The sequence below is a fragment of the Lichenostomus cassidix genome, chromosome 5 (assembly GCF_008360975.1).
Source record: "Lichenostomus cassidix isolate B80296 chromosome 5, HeHo_3.0, whole genome shotgun sequence".
In the NCBI taxonomy this organism is placed as follows: domain Eukaryota; kingdom Metazoa; phylum Chordata; class Aves; order Passeriformes; family Meliphagidae; genus Lichenostomus; species Lichenostomus cassidix.
In genome coordinates, this window is record NC_139486.1 from 41,688,400 (window position 1) to 41,707,671 (window position 19,272).

The 19,272-nt window shown below is 35.6% G+C and overlaps 1 protein-coding gene across 1 annotated transcript in view; it reads left to right on the forward strand.

Moving 5' to 3' along the window:
• LRRC4C (leucine rich repeat containing 4C) overlaps positions 1 to 19,272 on the forward strand; it is a 477,061-nt gene that overhangs the window by 195,341 nt on the left and 262,448 nt on the right. The window contains exon 2 of the mRNA XM_085062637.1: positions 6,893 to 6,982. The gene's annotated coding sequence lies outside the window, so the exon portion shown is untranslated. The remainder of the gene's footprint in view (positions 1 to 6,892; positions 6,983 to 19,272) is intronic.

The window sequence follows — 19,272 nt, forward strand, 5'->3', positions numbered from 1 at the left end:
AAGACAGTGTTGATAACATGGGGATGTTTTTATTTTTGCTGAGCAGCACTTCCATGAAATCAAGACTGCTCTTCATCCCACAGTGCCCCACCAGTGAACAGTCTGGGGCTGCACAAGAAGTTGGGAGGGGACACAGCTGGGACATCTGAGCCCAGTCATCCAAAGGGATATTCCACACCATCTGGTGTAAAGCTCAGCAATGAAAACTGTGCGGGGAAGAAAGTTTGCAGGGACTGCTGATGCTTGGAGACTGGTCAGCTGGTGGTGAGCAATGAGTTTGGTTGGATTTTTTTAATCACTTGTTTTCCTCGGATTTATTTTTTTTTTTTAGGGGGTGGAAAAGGCATATCCCTCCCTTCTTTTTGTCTTACTAAACTATTTCAACACATGAGTTTCCACAGCTTTGGCATTGCAATTCTCTCTCACACAGCAGGGTGAAAAGTAAGCAGGCAACTGTGTGTGCTTAGCTGCTTACTGGGTTTAAAAAGCGATATTCAAGTCTACACATAATTTCCTTCCATTATTTCTTTGACTTTCAACTCTATACCTTCTCTCCTGCTTCTTTTAGCACTTGGAATAACATCTAGCTTGCATTAAGTTTCCTTGCTTCTGATCATCTTTCAAACTTGCCTTACATACTTTTTTTTGGAGACTTATAGTGTAGGTTGCTCTCTAGCTGTTGTGACTTCAGTTAGCAATAAATTGATTCTTGTTTAAACTCTAAATTAAAAGAAGATGATGAAATTATGGTGATAAGTGTTATTTGCTTTATTTGTTTGGTTGTTGGTCTGGTTTAGCCAAGATTCTGCCTACAAGCTTTTATGCAGTGCTTTATAATGAATCTGCTGATAGTATAGTGTTGTTTTCTGAAACTACAGATTAATAATTAGCTCTTTTTTAATATGTGGTGAACTCATTTAGGATTAGCAAGTTGATAATTTCTTAATAATAATATGCATAAGCATTTGTTTATTTCATGTTCATAACTGTTCATCTATAGATAATTCACAAATACTTTCAAGCTCATAGCTAATGCTTGTTAAATTTTTATTAGTTTCAATTATCTCAACAGTTTTATTTTTTTATTGAAAGGTTATACAATGTCAAAGGTTATAGTCAATGCCACTGAAAATTTTGAACTGTGTATTATAGGAGGTGGGTTGGTATTACTTAAACTGTTTATATTTTCCATTTGATTTTCGGTTTACTCCAGTATTGTTCTAACATTTGCTTTTACATTTATTCATAGTGACTAGTTTTTTGCCTGATAATACTGATCTAAATCACCCTCAAAAATGTAGTATAATTTGGCCAATACCAATTTAAATAAAATTATTAAGGGAATATTTAAATGAAGGCAAATCAACATCTGAAAATAAATACGACAATTTTCAAAACACATTTATTCTCATATGTAACCCCTCTCTGTTTTGGGAAACCACCTAGGATTCCTATTTCACTACAACAGTGTGCTTTTCCTCTGGCTCTTTTTACAAAACTGATTCGGACAGCTCTTATGCCTATTCATAAGACCATTTCTATTTTGAACAGAACATTAAGGTTTTAATTCTGTTTAAAAGCAGTGATTATAAGCAAAATTTCAATTATATCTTAGGATAAATTTTGACTTTACCAAATGTCTATGCTTTGAAAAAAATGTCACATGTATAGGCAGGGGTATGAGTATAAATAAGCTGAATTGTTGCAAATATTCTATAATAGAACATAATTGGTATTTGCTAATTGTTTTCATGAATGTTATAGCCTTTTAGATATTATATTGAGAAGCATCTGTCTCAGTAACTGGCAGGAACATTTAAAAATATTCTGTATTTTTCTTATCCATGTGTTTAGCAATAGTCATATGGGAACAACCACACCATGAGGTCCGAAGAAAAAAATCAACGTATGGCCTGCTTTCTCACTTATGATTTCTGTTTTTATTCTGACTGACAATTCATTATTATTACAGTTCCTGCAGTTACGTTTTGTTTTTTAAATACTCCATCAAATTTATGTGATGGACACTGGATTCCCATGGTGTTGTCTGGACTGCTTTTAGGTTGCCTAGTGTTTTGATGAAATTTGTAGCTTCATGCACGCATTCAGATATTAAGGTGGCAATCCATGTTTGAACACATGTTCAAAAAAGTGCTTTGAAACATTCACAAAATGCTAAGAAATTGCCAACAACTGGATTGCATGTTTATAAACAGATCAAAGAAGGTTAAGTAACATGTATTAATTATGAGACAGTCTCAGAATTGAAATGTGACTTGTATTTTTTTCTCAATTCTGTTTTAACTGATGCGGTGCATCTCCCCTTTCTACTTGCTTTTTATAGTGAAGAAATACAGCAGCCAGACTGGATTTAGTTTCTTTACATGCAGAGCTTCAATTTCAGGACTGAATGTGTGTAAAACTGGCCTAAACTTATGTTCTGACCTTATTCTTTCTGAGCTGTGTGCCTATTTTCCATCAGTAATCTCCAGAAACTTACTCTTTGCTAAATTTGAAGCTGAAGTAACATGGCAAAGTTCATGAGGGAGATATGGGAAATTTAGTTAGTCTTGCATGTATTAACCTGTAAATTTTGAGTGTTCTTTATGAGGACACCTTAAAATCCATTGATTTCAAACAGCTCAGTTCAGTGAGTGACCAGGATTCACAAATACCCTGCCTGATTGCTTACTACAAACTTTCTTATAGTAGTTACATTATCTGCTGTTTAGCAGATAATGTAACTTTTGAGCAGTAGAAATATTGGCCAAAACCTGTGCTCGTAGAGTTAATTCTGCATAAGCGTATAACTTCTGAAATTTCTGTTTTAATAACACCAGTGCTAACTTGAATTGTGTTGCACTGCACTTGTGTTGGCTCTTAGAAAATTGTGTTCTGAATTCTCAGAGGGATTTTGATTGAGTAGTTGTCCATGACACTGCTGCATTTGCATTCTAATGTTTTTAAGGGGAAGAAATAATTTGAAATGTAAGAGTAATGTTATATATGCTTCAGGTATGCTAACCCATTTTCAAGATGAAAATTGAACCTGAAGCAAAGTCCTTAATTGGCCCTTCTGTTTACCCAGCACTACTGAAATAAGGCACAATTCAATCCTTTTTTTTTTTTTTTTGGCAAAAAAAAGCTCTGTTGTTACATTTTCTCCCTATTTTGCTCGTTATAAGCATTGTTTTAGTCCCCTCCACACTATTACCTTATGCTCCTCTAAGTTAATTTAAAGGGACTGACTAGCACTGAATAGATTTTGTTGTGGTCTAATTGGTTGGCCTTGCATCAACTCTGTTCTTTTTGTAATCCAGAAAACTTCATTTACTTTGCATGCTAGTGCTATGGGTTGCCTCTGTGGCAAACCCCCGAAAAACTAAGACCAAACCAAAAGTATGGTAGAAAAGCAACACAGAGATGTAGTTATGTGGAGAAAAAACGTCTGTGTAAGGAGAAATTTGGAAAGGCTGGGTCAAAATGTGACTTATAACTACAGAAAGGGTTATAAGACATTATAAGGGGAGGGCTTTAGAAAAACATTAGCTCTAAGAAAATATTAAAGATACTGTATGATATTATTGGGGTGAGCATATAGTATATGCCTGAAATGAAGATTAATTATTCAGTGAATCTTCACAAGAAAAGAGTTAATTACAAGCCTATTTTAAAATAAATTCAAATGCAGGGAAGAATAATTGTAACTGAGTTGACACAGATGAGTATAAGTTGTTTATTTATTGTATCCTGATATCCTGGAAGTAGTTAAGTGACTAAAAACTGTTAATATTGGAGAACTTGCGGGACAGACAGCTTGAAAAGGGTCAGCATTGCACCTCGCTGGGGCTTATAGAGAACTATAAAGTACATTTAACACATTATCCTGCTGCTGCAGTGGCAAGTTGAAATTAAAGTACAAATGCAATAAAAATGTATGTATGACATAGTAATATTTCCACTGTGGATGGGGCATTTTGTTTACATCTGGGTACTGGAGAAGTTTTGATAAATACAAAAATTCTGATAGTAGGAAAAAAAAGCAAGTGAAATTCCCAAAGGCTTGTAGTGTGGGTTTTTACACTGAAGACTGAGATCAATTGTTTTCATTCTCACTGCAGGTGAGACAAGAAGTTGTGTTTTTTACTTTCTAGTTTCAAACACTGGGAATATGATATTAAGAATAACAAAACAGTGAAAAAAATACTGTTATGTATGTTTTTGCTAATAGTTTCTTGAAATAACTAGAGGGCAAGTAGGCAGAAGGCTGTCTGAAGAGCTTGATTCTATTTCACTAAATTAGTGTGTGTGTTATTGATTAGTTGAATTATTCTGAAATCCTGCATTTGGAGGATATTAATAAATAAAAACAAGTGACATTACTCTGGGGGTGTGGATGATGAAAACATCTTACACATCTTGTTGTCTTTAAACTTGCCATGTTTAATCATTATCATTCTCTTAGCCACACTGTTTCAAGCTCAAGACCCTCTCTGGTGTAGACACCACTAATTATAACAGCCTTGACTAGTGTTTGTGTAAAATATATTAGTACAGTAGCAGCACAAAAATTTTATAATTACATCAATATTGCATCATGCTGATTAAATGTGTTTTCATCTTTAGATGCTCGCCTTATTTTACTTTCTTCTCTTACTACTTTTTCTCCCTTAAATTCATAGTGCTAAAGTTTCAGTAGTGCTTATTAAAATATAAAATGTTTTTTCATCAGAAGATAATTGGTTTCAGCTCTTTATGCTTAGTAGTGATAGTTTTGGTCTCTATTTGAGAATGGGCTATGAGACAAATTATTTTGAAGGACTTCATATTTCTACTTTTTCATAAAGTTTTTATACTCCTTCTGTTCCCTGAACTCTTTTCTGTGATGTGCCATACCAACAATTTCTCAAATGTCAGTAAATGGAGATTTTTTTTTCCCCAAAATTTTATGTGTCTCTGTTTTCATTTCATTTTTTTCTCACTCAAATTTATCACTTATAAATATATAATTTATAATTTTTACTCTGGTATCTTTGCTTCCATATACTGTATATTCATGACAAGTAGATGACACCAGGAGCTAGATATTTCTGTGTAATCCCTGCAGGCCCTAATTACACGTATGCTCTTAGGTGGCAGTGCTAATACTATATGGCCATGTCTTAGGGTGTGAAACAAAGCTTCAATATATTATCCAAGGCAGAGAGGCTGCATTGAGCTGCTGCAATTTTAGGCAGGACTAAATTCTTTTAGCTTATCCTGTGGAGACATTTCCATGGGAGTCAGAGCAGGTGAGCTGCATATGAATGAATCTTTGGAAATTTTTACTTGTAAGAGACATAGTTTGGTAAGGGAAAGGCTACAGATACCTAACTTAGAAATTTAAAGATCATTTACTGTGTTTCATGCATTTTCCTACTCTCTGTGAACCCATATGTGACTTTTGAACGACTGGAAGTCATCGAGCCAGGCAAGGGGTTATTGGGAATAAAGGAATCATAGAATAGGTTGAGTCGGAAGGGTCCTTTTAAAGGTCATCTGGTTCTACCCCTCTGCTATGGGCAGGGACATATTCCACTAAATCAAGTTGCTTGTAGCCAGTCTGTATTTCTTTATAGCTAGATAAATGCAGGATGTCAGAATCACTGTTCCATGAAGGGCTGACAAAACTGGAAAGCTGTATCATGCTACCAGCACTCATTCCATGAGCACCTGCATGCCATCACTTGTTTCTTTGTAAGAATTTGATGAAGCTTTAGATGGTGAGTGGACTTATTAGACATAACCTAACATACTCTCTCACTCAGCAGCTCACCCTCAGTAATATTTTCTCTCAGTCTTGAAAGGTTAAAAATTACTAAAAGCTTCTAAGTAATTTTTTCTAAGTGTTTTGTGTCCTTATCTGTGGGATGGCTGAGGCCTGGTTCACAGAGTACAGAGTAAGGAAAAAAGAGAAAACCTAGTAATTTAGTTTAGTTAGAAAAAAAAACTCCTCAGGAATCCGTAGGAATACAGTCACTAATCAAAACTGTTTGAAATTCCTTGTTGACAGCAAGGAACATTCAACAACACTGATGGAAATCGTACCATGGTTTGTTATTTTAGGACAAGAAACAAAACTTGTTAACTAGGATTTGTTTACAAGTGCGCAAGGCAAATTTTTAAAAATTAGTTTAATTTCCTACTACAGGGAGTGTTATGCTCTCTTAAATTTCTGTCAGAGCAGTATAAATGAACTATATCTAGAGTATATATACAAGTATATATACTTATAGAGTAGTCTTCATTTTATTGCCAGGCTATTCTGCTCTTAAACTGATTTCACTGTAAGAGTCTGTTATTCAGCATACCTGCTCCTTTTTTTTTAATATATTCTCAATACATATTGAAAAGGGATAAAGGGAGGTACTCTGGGATATAATATGTAAGATTTTCTTCAAATCCTTTCCCCATTAATATTCAAGGCAAATCTGATTTTTTTTTTTAATATAAGAACAATGTTAAGGTTTTTTTTTTGACAAGATTCCATTTTCTGTTAGGCTATTTGTGAAAGGCATTTTGGTTGAAATTGAGAATGCTTGCTTCCTGAAAATAAAACCTTTGTTCCTTGTGGTAGAAAATAAAACAGAAATATTAAACTCCCTGTAGCTCAAGTAACTTTTTACCTAACTGAAACATATTCTTGAATATTACAAAATATTAATAGCATGTTTACACTTGCAAATACAGATTTAATTATGCAGGTTTTTTAATGAAATTGTAGTATGTTCCTGTAAATATCCCAGCTGTGGTAATGCATTTTCATGTATTATCACAATGCAGCTACTAAAAAAACGGTGAATAGTTTAACCTCATGTTTTGAGGGTTTTTTTTGGTTTTTTTTGTCTTTCAGAAATGAATTCCTTCATTGCAAGAAATCATGATTATTTATTGATTCGGAAAGAAAACGGACTGGTATTTTCTCGGGTGTTCTAAACAACATGTAAGTATAATAAGTTTACTGTAACACTGATTATGATTTCAGTTTACATAGTGATTATGATTTGATTTTCGCAAAGAAACCTTTAGTTAGAGATGTTTCTTAACTTAATTTTTTGTCACAGCAGCAGATAAGGTAGAGTGGCAGATTGTGTGAGCTAATGCCTTTTGGAAGATATTTCTATCCCCTTGTTTTACTTTGCACAATAATATTCATCAGGTTCTACTAATAATTCCTAAGTTTCATATAAGAAGTTTCATAGCTATACAAGTTTAAATCAACCCTACTTGATAAGCAAAGCTTAAAAAAGAAAAAAAATTTACAGGGCCTACCTGGTCAGCAAAATGACCTGGCACTAGATAAATGCTTTCATTAGTTAACTTGCCCCCAAAAGCAGAAGTAATGTGACCTTTTCTGGTAGGAACTGCAAAACCACAACTACACGGGCTGACAGAAGTGTAAACTCTGATTAAATTTTTCAGTTTGAAGGAGACACTAAATAATATTAATGACCTTCTCTGACTTAATGCACTAGTACAGAAAGGGAGGCTAAAAAGGCCATTTGTCCTTTCCCACAGCAGTGTGTGCAGAGCATTGTCCCTCCCGGCCAGTAGCAGTATTGTTTCTGGTATTGCTAGTGGAACAACAATCTTACCTTTTCTTCTGTTGATGTTTGATTTCATTGCCATAAGCATTTCTTTCCTGATAAAGGCACAGTTCTTCAGATTCATATTAGATCTCTGTTATTCACTTGACTTTTGAAAGGTGAATTGATTCAGCTTTGTTCACAGCATTGTTTTCATCTTTTCTGTGCACACATATTTTTGGGGACAATTTAGGGGCTCCAGTGTTTGGAGACTGAATATCTGTCATCAAAATAGTCATGCACTCCAACAGAAAGAGGATTTTCTAATCCTGTTTCTAAGTGTTTTCAGTATGATTTCTGTCATGTTTTTAGAAGAGCTCTGGTCCATGGGTAGAAATTATATCTCTGGCTGAAGTGATGTGTCATATATAGTGCCTAGTCAGAAGTTAAATGTGAGGTTTAACACACAGGCAGTCAACTTGTTTTTGTTCAGGTGAACTTTCCAACAACTCTAAAATAATTACTTAATAGAAGATGGTATTTTTGCAAATAAGTTAGCAGTTGAAGGAAAGAGTAGTTTGGATCTGTTTAACTGTAGAGTGAGGCAGGAATTCTCAAACTGGGATATAGCAGTTAAGCAATGGAAACTGCGGCTTGTCTGTGTTCTCTGCTGAAAGACTGATAACAAGAAGCTGCAAATGGGTCCTCTGATCAAAAAAGTTGGGGTTGTGGTGTCAAAATTCTTATTTTAGCTGTGCAGTTGACACAGATACTTGTAGCTTCTTGCAGGATTAGACTGATGGAAAAATAAAATCACAGGGCATCCCTTACCAACATCTATATTGTTTTATGTTCTGGTTCATAAATACTTTCAGTGTCATGATCAGAGTATTTAAGATCAAGTCTTTTATTGTTATTGGAAAGAAAATAGATTTTTCATCATTGCATTGTGAAGATGAATTATTTTATTTGGTGTGCTTGTTAGATTTTGTGATATAAGCCATCAATTCGAAACAAAAAAATTAAATGTCTTAGTACCATTTTATTGTCCAGACTAAAAGTTAGGTTTCAACTGGCCTGAAATGACTGTGTAGCTATTGGCTGTAGCTAATCAGGAAGCCTCGGCTTTCCGTATGTGATGTCCCATCATTTACATTTTCTGCTATTACAGCACTTCTAATTTTATGATGCCTAGTTCTTCTCCCTGCTTTTTTGAAGAGACTCCTTGTTCCTGTTGCTGTAAAAGGTTAGTGAAAGATGTACTGATTTATTTACACATCCCTCAGTCTAGCAATTAACAAGATAACTAAACACATGTGCTGCAGGTGCATTCAGCAATCAAGAGTATTCTGGCAGCCACAGGGTGGTGTCAGTACTGGTGAGAACTGATCTACAATTTTCAAGAATTTTTTTCACATCAGAAAATGCCAATTAGTGGAAACTAACATGTATGTCCTCAGTTTTGCTTTACAAGTGGCTCCCTGACAACTTTTAGGAATAATAGTGCTTTTCGAATGGAAGCTAATTAAACACAGTTCTATTATGGAAGCTGTCTGCCACAAAGCCTGGAAGGCAGAAATTGGGCTGTGCTCATAGCCCTGGTGTTTTAGTGCTAGAAGTAGCTCCTAGGAACCCTGAAGGCCTGAAAGGTGGGGGTGGGGTTGGACCTGGAGCTCTCTGTGCTTTGAAAAGACCTGTCTGGTTCAGGGGGCTTCACTTCTGGGGTTAAACTAACTCCCACCCTCTGGATCAGCATATGGAATTTTTGAGTACTTGACAGTACATTGAGGATCTGTGAACCCAGGGCAGCTCATGATACATTTCTTTTGATTCTGTACTGTCTTTACTATCTTTCATTTGCTAGAGTTCTTCCTGATTCAGTTTGTTCTGTGTTTTTATAATGATACGTTATTCCATGGAATAGAAATTCTGTTAGAAGTTTTATTGCTGTGTGATTTGGGGGTGAAAAATTAATCATCTGAGTAGTGCTGATAATAATCCAGGTGCACATTATTTTAAAGGGCTTTTATGTTGATATTATTCTTCATCTGAAAACACTGTTTGGGAATGATTGATTTAATTATTTTCTCTGGTTAGAGACTTGGCTTCTAACTGGAAGCATTTTATATTGTGCAGTTACTTGAGACACTGTTATTTTCAATTCAACAGAAAATGGCTCTAAGTAAGAGCAGAGAAATGAGTGACATTGTGGAAGGGGACTGTGTATCACAAAATACACAGCTTCAGCTTGCATGCAAAAACATCATTTAGCTGTGATAATAGAAATTAGATTTCAATCAGCATGCTCTTTGTTATTAATCCATTTTTCTCCTTTCATCTGAAGAGGTCCTAATAACATGTTAGACAAATCATACTCTTTAAAAACTGATTTGAAATAAAAATGCTTTTGAAGCCTTGTAATTTCAGGCATGCATTTTGTAATAATAATATGTTTCCTTGCTGCTAATGTATTGATGCATACTTGTAAATGTGCACAATGTTGTTCTTTTATTTTTGGTCCAAGTTTATTGTTAGGAATTAAATAATTCTTCCTATTTAAGCAAATTTGTGAGGGAACTGTAGGAGGTACAGTAAGAACACTAAATTTGAAGACCTAATAAAGACCTTAAGTTATAAGGACTGGTTATTAATTTGGAGGGTTGAAGGCCTGCAGTTAACTTATTCCTTTGGGGCAAAAGTGGTAGTGTTTTAAGTCATTATAAATCTTTGATGTTTCATCAGTTTCCATTACTGTCTGAAGTTGAGGAATTCGTAGTATGTGCACCTAAGCAAACACTTCTGTGGGCATTCTGCATAGCAGAACTCCCATGTAGGTTAGGCTGCTATTAGAGACTTAACTGTACATCTTTATTAAGCTTCATTCTAGCAGACATTTTTTGTGATACAGAAAAAGACTGATATATGAAGGCTTTTGATCAGCTACTGTGAATATCTTTTTGGATTCTAGGGCTAGCTTGAAGAACAAAAGACTTACTGTCAAAGAGTTGAAAAATTGCTGCTAATTTAGTAACATTTCCTACTTTCTGCTGCTGCTTTTGGTCTAGCAATTCTTAGCTACCAAATATTCCTTTTAAAATCACCCTTTTGCGGGGGGAGAGGAAACAACTCCCCTGTGTGAATGTGACTATAGTCCTCTATCAGTGCATACCACTTCCTGGCACTCTCCCTTTGTGCTACCCTGACAGGGAGTGGTGTGCCCAAAATCCTTGTCTTAAGGACATTAAAGGGACCTCTCAGTAGTACAGTCTGCTGTCTTACAATCTTGCTGCTTCTTGTAGGGCCAATTTCACCACAAACCAACCCTTTTGCTGTATGAGGTCTTGCTTTTCAGCATCCTTAAAGCTGTGTGAGTTAAACTGGATTGGATGAGTGGGGTCCTCTGCTCCAAGCTGCCACACATGAACTGACAGCCCACAGACAGCAAAATCCTACTCAACCTGCAAAAGGTCTTCTGGGTGTATGGGGCCAAGAGTTGATATATTCCTCCCTCAAAACCCAGCAGCTTTACAGCCTCCTCATGGAGGAGCCCAGTCCCAAGAAGCTCTTTTTCTGGTTAAATCATACAAAGGCCAGGCTATGATGGAAAAAACAGGAGAATGCTTTATCCAAAAGTGCAATTATAAGGGACACAACCATGTGTCTTTATGCAATGGTTTTGTCTACTCTGGCCTCCTGTGGCCACCCTCCCCCAGGTGGGGCTTCTGCTCTGGTAGCCACTCTGGGGCTACACTGGGGCTCAAGGGCAGGGCTAAGACATTGCTGCCAGTGTGCCAGTGACTGAAATCATCACTAGAGGTTCCAAAGGGGATGGGATGTGGGGCAGAGCACCATTCCACCATCACTGAACTTGATCTGCCCCCTCCCACACACACACTTTTGTTGCTTTTTTAGCCCGCCATCATTTTTTCCAGTTTCAGACTATTGATGTACTGAGCTTATAAAAAATCAGTTTGAAATGTTTCAAGCGTTCATGTCTGCACAAAAGTATAGCTAATGTTATTAGGTATCTGAGCCACTTTCACACACCCAGGGCAGAAAATGAAAGAATAAAAAGAAGGCTTTAATTAGAGTACATCAAGACCACATTCAGTTCAATCTAGCTGTCATAATCATTCATGTATATTAAATGCAGTTATTTATGTGTTTATTTCTGTTAATTAAACATATTTACATTTCTTAGATACTGTCATCCTCAGCAATTTAGTACACTGTTACTTGTACCATGTATCCCATGTTAAATACAGCCTTATTCCCAAAAATGAAAGCTCCATAGACTCATTTGTAGGCTTTCAGTTATCAGACTGCAGGTCTGGCTGACAGTGAAATTGCTTCAAAAGTTGTTTTGTCACCAATTTGAAGGTCCCTTTGGAACAGAAATAAGATTATGTCCTCTGAATCATCAGTTTATGGTCTTGATATTTAAAATATTTCTGGTAGATATGGCATGGTTGGTACTGAGCAGTTAGCTGAAGCTTAAGTTATACCCTAAATGTTGAAAAATGCCCTTTTTTCCCCAGTGTCCTTAGAGATTTGATATGTTTACATATAAACAGCTTCTGAAGATGAAAAATTTTAAAAAACATGTTATCCACTGTTATTCTCTATAACTGTCCTTTAATGTGCCAGAGCAACAATTCTAGGTTTGAATTTACCCAAACTGAAGTGTTCTTGGATTTGCAGAAAGGCTTGAAGGACTATTTGGCCCTTAACCCTTTTTGTTATATGGTCCTGTGATCTTGTAGGGCAAAGAAGTAAAAGCTCTCATAGGTGACTGAAAAATACTGGAAAATACTGTGGTTTTGTATATACTTCTTATGGACTCTCTTCCTGCTAAACAGAGAGAAGTTTCCTTGGTGCAGACTGAGGGATGCTGCTTTGCTAGAGAGTTTTCCTTTGTTTTCAGAGCTGTTCTTTGCCCTGGCTGCTGCAGAGGTGCAGGGCTGCTGTCACACAGCTGGCAGCTTGGCCCTAGCACAGGCAGCAGCTGTTCCTGCACCGTGGGAGCTGAAAGGTTGCAGTTCGGCTTGGAAGCGAGGTGCATACCAAGACCAGGTTCGTGGTGAAATTATCTTGTCTTGAAGGAAAATTTTGATAGAAGTCTTACAGGACTTTGAACTTTGTACGCCTAAGAGGTGTAAGAGAGTAGCCCTTCTCCCCAGTACTAAAAAGATGTGTTTGAAATTCCCTAGTTTTGAGGTATTGATATCAAAACATCTGTTGGTTGCTTCTTTGTTGCTGCTGTATTATTGGCAACCAGACACTTCTTGTTTTTATAGAAGTTTCATTCTATTACAATTCTTCTGTTTGATAAATGTTCCAAACTGCTTTATTAAAGGAAAAGCCTGATACTCTTGTGATTCCTATGAAGTATATCCTGCATTTGTTGCTAGATGAGCAAAGGGGCAGAATTGATATGGTAAGGTTGTATCTGTGGTGTGAAAAATAGATACCAAGAATTTCAGCTCTGGTTTTTCTCTCTAGGAGACTGCATTATACCTGAGAACCAATTCCAGCTGTACCATATGCATTTATGTTGTGACCATAGTAAATATTTCTAATATTTTTCTCATAAAAAATTAAGGTCAATTTATGGTAGTGTAGTTTTACACTTGCTGTGCACAGTTGTTTTTCTAGCAGATCTGCTTTCCTCAAAGATAATATGTCAGGCTGTGCTTTATCTATAGGTCTGTCTAAAAAAATCTAAATATCAATGTCATAGAGAAGATGTATCACTTCAGTTCTGGAACTCATTGCCAGTTTTGTTAGAGAACTGTGGCTTCGGTAAATGGAAACACTTCCAACGTTGGGAAAAAGTAATTTTGTTTGGATAATTCTGTTTGGCTAAAATAAAACTAAGCTAATTTCTTCGCTAAATTCAATTCCAAATCTATTCAGAGTTCTGGAATATTAATTTACCAATATCCTATCCACCACACACATAGTCACTTACTCCTGTTTGCCACTTAATTCTGTTTTGTTCTTTTGTAGGATAGATACTCTTTGCAATCAAAAATGTCTGTATTAATTAGTTCTCAGTTCTGGGGGGGTCTATGTATGTGCATATTATATTTTTTTAAGACAACATGCCTTGTGATTTGGGAAAACAATACTGTTAATTATGGTATGGGTACCATACACCTACTTCTACCTGAAGAAGCCATATGCTTTCCTTACTTTGACTCCCATTGTAGAGAGGATAGTATGAGAGGAAAATAAAAGCTAGTGAAAATGCATGTTATGAGAAATATCAGCTACTAAACATCATTTGAAATAATACAATAAATTCTGGTGAAGAATTTTCTTTACTAGGTGATGTAGCTAAAAATAAAATCACCAAGAGTTGGCTAATGAATGTGAATACAAATAATGAGTATGATTGATAAATAAAGCACATATTTCTCTACCTTAACTTCCTGCATTTATCTCCATAAATATGTAAAGTAAATACAGAGAAAAGCAAAGGTGCATTAAAATAGGAAATACCTGAGATTTCACAAGGTGATCAGCACAAAAAATTAAGTACTATAAATTATTTTAGTATGCAAGCATTTTATTAAACAGTCACCTCAGTTCTGTTGCTGACACCTACATATGCTTAGCTCACATTAGACTCTGCATTGCTTTCTACTTGATATGCTATGGATCTTAAATCATGGGAAGACCTGAGACTAGAGTAATCTGTGAATGCTATCAGGCAATGTGAAAAATACAGCTCCTGTCACCCTAAACACATCTGGGATAAATCAGAGCAGCAGGGTAGCTTTAAATGTCCCTGCTGTTGCACACCATGAACCTGAAAATGGATCACTCCTGTTCTCCAGAACACAGTCAAAATGTCTCAACAACAGAACGGGAGAGCTTCCACAAGCTGTCTCAAGGCTCTGAGGGTATAATTCTTGGAAAGATCCTTGGCTGAGCCCAAAGTAGTAAACCATGGTAGCATTTTCTGTATGGGTCTACAGCAGTCCTTTTCAATCAGCCTGAGAGCTTTGAGTAGGTCAATAATAGTGCAAGGACAGAGTACCTATTTACCTCTTAGGAGATAGTTGTTAGGGACAGTCTTTTGGGTATGGAGAGCTGCATTAAGTGAAAGAGCTGACCAAAACTATTATTATATCAGTTGTGGAGATACAGAGTAGTCTGTTCTACTGTCCTGACCTAAATTATGGGAGCCAGACATCTGAATGCAGGAATAATCCTATATGATATCTATTTGATATTCTTATATCCCTCTCTTGTTTTTTTCTCAATTTGAGCTTCATTTTAGATATTAAAAATGTTTCATGAAGACAAATGTGTTTCTGTGAGTTTTGAGTGGTTCCATTTGAAAAAAAAAAATCAAAAATTTTAAATAACTTTAGAAAAATGGGTGTCAAAGAAATCTATTTGAGGATGCTGTGATTTTTCCTAAAGGAATAGTTCTGTTTGAGAGTCCTATGAGGCAGAGCTATCACTTACCAAAAGATGGGATTTTACACAAACTTCATAGTCCTGGCATCTCTATTAGAAACTACTTAGATGATTTTCTATTTCACATGCTGTTAACTTGGATAAATGCCCACGTTTCATGCTCCAATTACTGTACATATTTTTTAATTCTAATATCTTTGTAATACAACTGGTAAAAATAGTGTCTTAAAAATAGTGAATACTTAATCTGTATTTCCTATATGAAAAATAGAAAATATAAAAGAAAACAAATTTTCTTTCCCTTTCACTGTATTTGCCCATTTTGAGCCACTTTTCAAGCTTCCACAGAAGCATTTAGCCAGAGACATGGAAAAGGGATCAGAAATATGAGCAGCAACTCTGACTTCCTGCACTTTCTGTGCCCTTTCTGCCAAGCCAGAGTAAATGTATATTTGTTACTCCTCAGTGCATGTTATGAATCAGCAGCAAAAAGGACAGATGTAGAAGGATGTCATTGAGTGAGACAGAGTGATATTTTTTGTAATTCTTCCATTATTCCTTCTATTTTCCTGGTGTTATTGTCCTCCTAGGCCCTAAAGCACTTTAAAGAATAATATAAAGCAGCTTTGGTACCATACTAACTTAATTTCAATGTCATTAACTCTTCCTCCATCTCATAGAAATTCTCTCATGGTATTCTGAACATTCCTTTTTCAATTCTTTCATTTTCATAAGCAACTATCTGAATGGCTAGCAAAGTGCAAAAGTCTCTCTTTCTGATACACATAGCCAGAAGAAACATCAGACATACAAAATAGACTGAAAAAGTCTATCCAGTGACACTAAGTGGTGGTTGACCACTCAGAAAGATAAAATTCTATTGATACAGTGAAGATGGAGATGTATTATACAACATATCCAGAATGAAATCTGTTTATCTTCACATCTGTTCATAGTATGTGTTGTGTTTTCACTAATGGAAAGGCTTTGTAACCTTTTCCTCTGTTTGAACAGAGTAATTGATGTTTAGATCTGGTCTTTATTTACTCTTTTTAGAGAAAAGAAACCAAATCAACAAACCCAAACCAACAACATATTCCTGAAAAATAGTTAAGATTTACAGAACAAATCAGAAATACTTTATGAAGTGTTAGCTCCATATCTTTACTGGCAATTATTACTGTTTTGTGTAATACTTCCCAGATGATAATTATTTGTTAAACACTATCAGATCCTTGATATTACCCAAAGAAGCCATTATGCTTCTTGCCATGAGGACGTTATAGGATTTATCATTTGGTCTGTTTTGTTCTGTGTATTCTTTTGCTGATAAAACACAGAAAGTGATTCCTTCACATAGATAAAACTCCAAAAACCACTTTAAAAAGCATTCACAGGTTCTTTTTGAACATGCGATAGACTACATTTGCTTCCCTATGATCAGAATCAGCATTTGTTAAGTATAAATGGAGCTTGTTGGGCTTGTTGCAGTTGGAGTTTTCTAATCTAAATGATTCTATGATTGTTCAGCTCACAGTTGGCAATTAAGAGTTAGATGGTGGTTCAAGGCAAAGAAGGACTGCAGATGGAACTCCCTGATTTTGTATTGGAGATCCAATCCCCCAAATGTTTTGACTCCTGTTGGCAGAAAACTGCCCAAAGCCTTTGCTTGTATACAGCATAGGAAGAGAGATGCAGCATCAGTCATATGTATAATATTCCTTCATTAAAGGAAGTCTTCATACCTGCTTAAATATACTGCATCAAGGTAACTTAGTGGACTGAGACATGAATGCTCTTTCCTAGATTAAGAAAAAATGAAAAAAGAAGTATATAAAGTCTATATAGAAAGTCAAAGCTGAAGAGGCTGCAAACCCAGAGAAGTCTGCCACACCTACAGAAATGAACAGGATGGTAGAAGCAATTAGATATATTTAAGGGGAAGAATTGGTATCTGCCAATATATTGACAAATTGGCAAATTCATGGATGAAATCCTAGAGGATTAGTAAGATCATTATATGTGCTAATAGATTAGATTGTCCTATCTCATCAATTTTTGGATCTGGATGTGTGCAGAGGACCTTCACTGAAAAGTAAACTTAAGGAAATAACGCTTACAGAAGTTTACAGAAATAAAACTTCAAATGAAACCTTGAAGAATACAGAAGGAAGGGAAATAGTAACAAAGAATTTTTGTAGAACCTGCTATCTGGCTCTGAAGAAATAATGTATGACAAATGCTTTGCAGTGTTTCCTGGTGTTTTGTTTTTACCAAGAGGGAAAATACTACTTTTGAAATGAAGAATTGAAGGAAGAGCTGACAGTAGAGTTTCTTCCCTGATAAGACTTGCTGAGCTCCAGTGTCCTACCCTTAGGAGAACTTTTGTTTCTCAGACAGAGGCTATTGAACAGGAGCCTGAGTTTTCACAGGACAGGTGTAAGGCTTGTCTGCTACTGTAGGGAAAAGTCCATTAAATTCAATTTGTCCCTCTTGAGAACTTTTCTTCTGTGCTACCTTTGTGTAGCTTCTGAGCAAATAAGAACAACCATTTTACTGAATACAAACATTCTAGCAAACTTCACTAATGCTACCTTTTATGTCAAGGAGAGTAAACTGAAAAGGGGTAACGTCAGTAAAAGCCTTACTGAAAGATCACAGAGAATAAGGCAACGTAGTCTGAACACAAGGAAAGTAAAAGCCAGATACCATCAAATCACAGTTTGCAAATCAGAGTTGTTTCATTGTAAAATCAAGCAAAATGAATAGATAAATAATGAAGAGAACAGTTTCAGCATTGTATGATTTTTGAGTGTCTGGCAGATTTTGGGGAGAAAGATTCTTCCCAGTCCCTCTAGTGAACTGTGTACCTGCAATGCTTTTCACTTTAAGGTTTTAAGGAAAAAAAAAATTAAAGTAGCTTCTCACTTGTTATCACTTTGTCCTTCTGAAAGCTTACAGTGGTAGGCATGATTCCTTTTATACTGGAGCCCTGAAACACACAGAAAATAGAAAATCAGCATTAGTACCTAAGAATTAGGATGTTTTCTAATAAACTTTAATCCCTGGAAACATTCAGCTAGATTTTCTGAGATACTGTTTCATTTTTGATACATTCCAAGTAAATTATCCTGATGCATTTTATAGATAAATTCCTTTCATGTTGATTATGCTACCAAGACTAATCTGATAGAGATGACAGTATTTAATGGTTAGAACAATACTGAGAGTTGCTGTTTGTTGGGTGTATCATTGATAAACTGGCTGAACATTAAATATTTCTTTTCCTTGTTTGGTATTTGTAAGCAAGTGTTAATCAGCTGCAGGTCAATTTTAAGAGAACCTTCAAAAGTACACTAAAACCTGCTGTAGAAACTAAGTGAAAACAATGATACTGCTTTTCTTCTGATAGGATAAACTGTTCAATGCTTATACTTATCTTGTGATTTCAAAAATAATTCCTGAAGGAACCAAAAACTGGTGGCTGTTGGTTTATTGCAGTGAAACTGAGAAAGATCAGAATAGTAACAATAACAAGCTGGTTCTGGTAATAACAAGCTATAGTAAAATTGTACAAATCTAAACCAGCCCCATACTATCTGAAAATACTACTGGAAAATTAACTCTACCCCAGCCAAAGCCAGCACAGTTTACTATATATAATAGCAATTTGTTAACAAATTTCATGAGCAATCAACCTATAATCTTTGCACATGCTCAGTAACATTTGCAGTGTGTCAATAAATCTGCCCCACATTTACATCAAGCATTTGTAAAGATGAAAAATTGTCTGGCACTTTGGTAATGTAGCCTGCATGTATTGTGAAAAAAGAAAAAGAAAGGGGTGTATTCTCCTTTAGAAAAAGAGAGGCCTAGATGCGGCAAAAAGTAGCAGTTAGTTAGAATATTGGTAGGTGGTAAGGCACGGGAACAGGTAAATCATTATGTATATTTTTATAATTTTTTTAAATTATTTTTAGTTTAGTTTTTTATGCAAAGCTTTGAGATATTGACACTTAATTTCAGAAGAGATTTTCATTTAATCTTAGAAATGTTCATATTTTGGTAATGCAATGAAAAAAGAACTCATGGTGTTTGCAAGAGAATAATTCTTGTTTACTTTTATTTCTTCAGTGGTGCAAAATGTCAAATATAAACCCTTCAAGATTATTGTGCTGAAAACCAAAATAGCATTCACCAGGTATATCATGGCCCTAAAGATTTTCTCTTCTAAAGAACCTGCATGTATTTTTTGTATATGTGAAAAATAAATTTC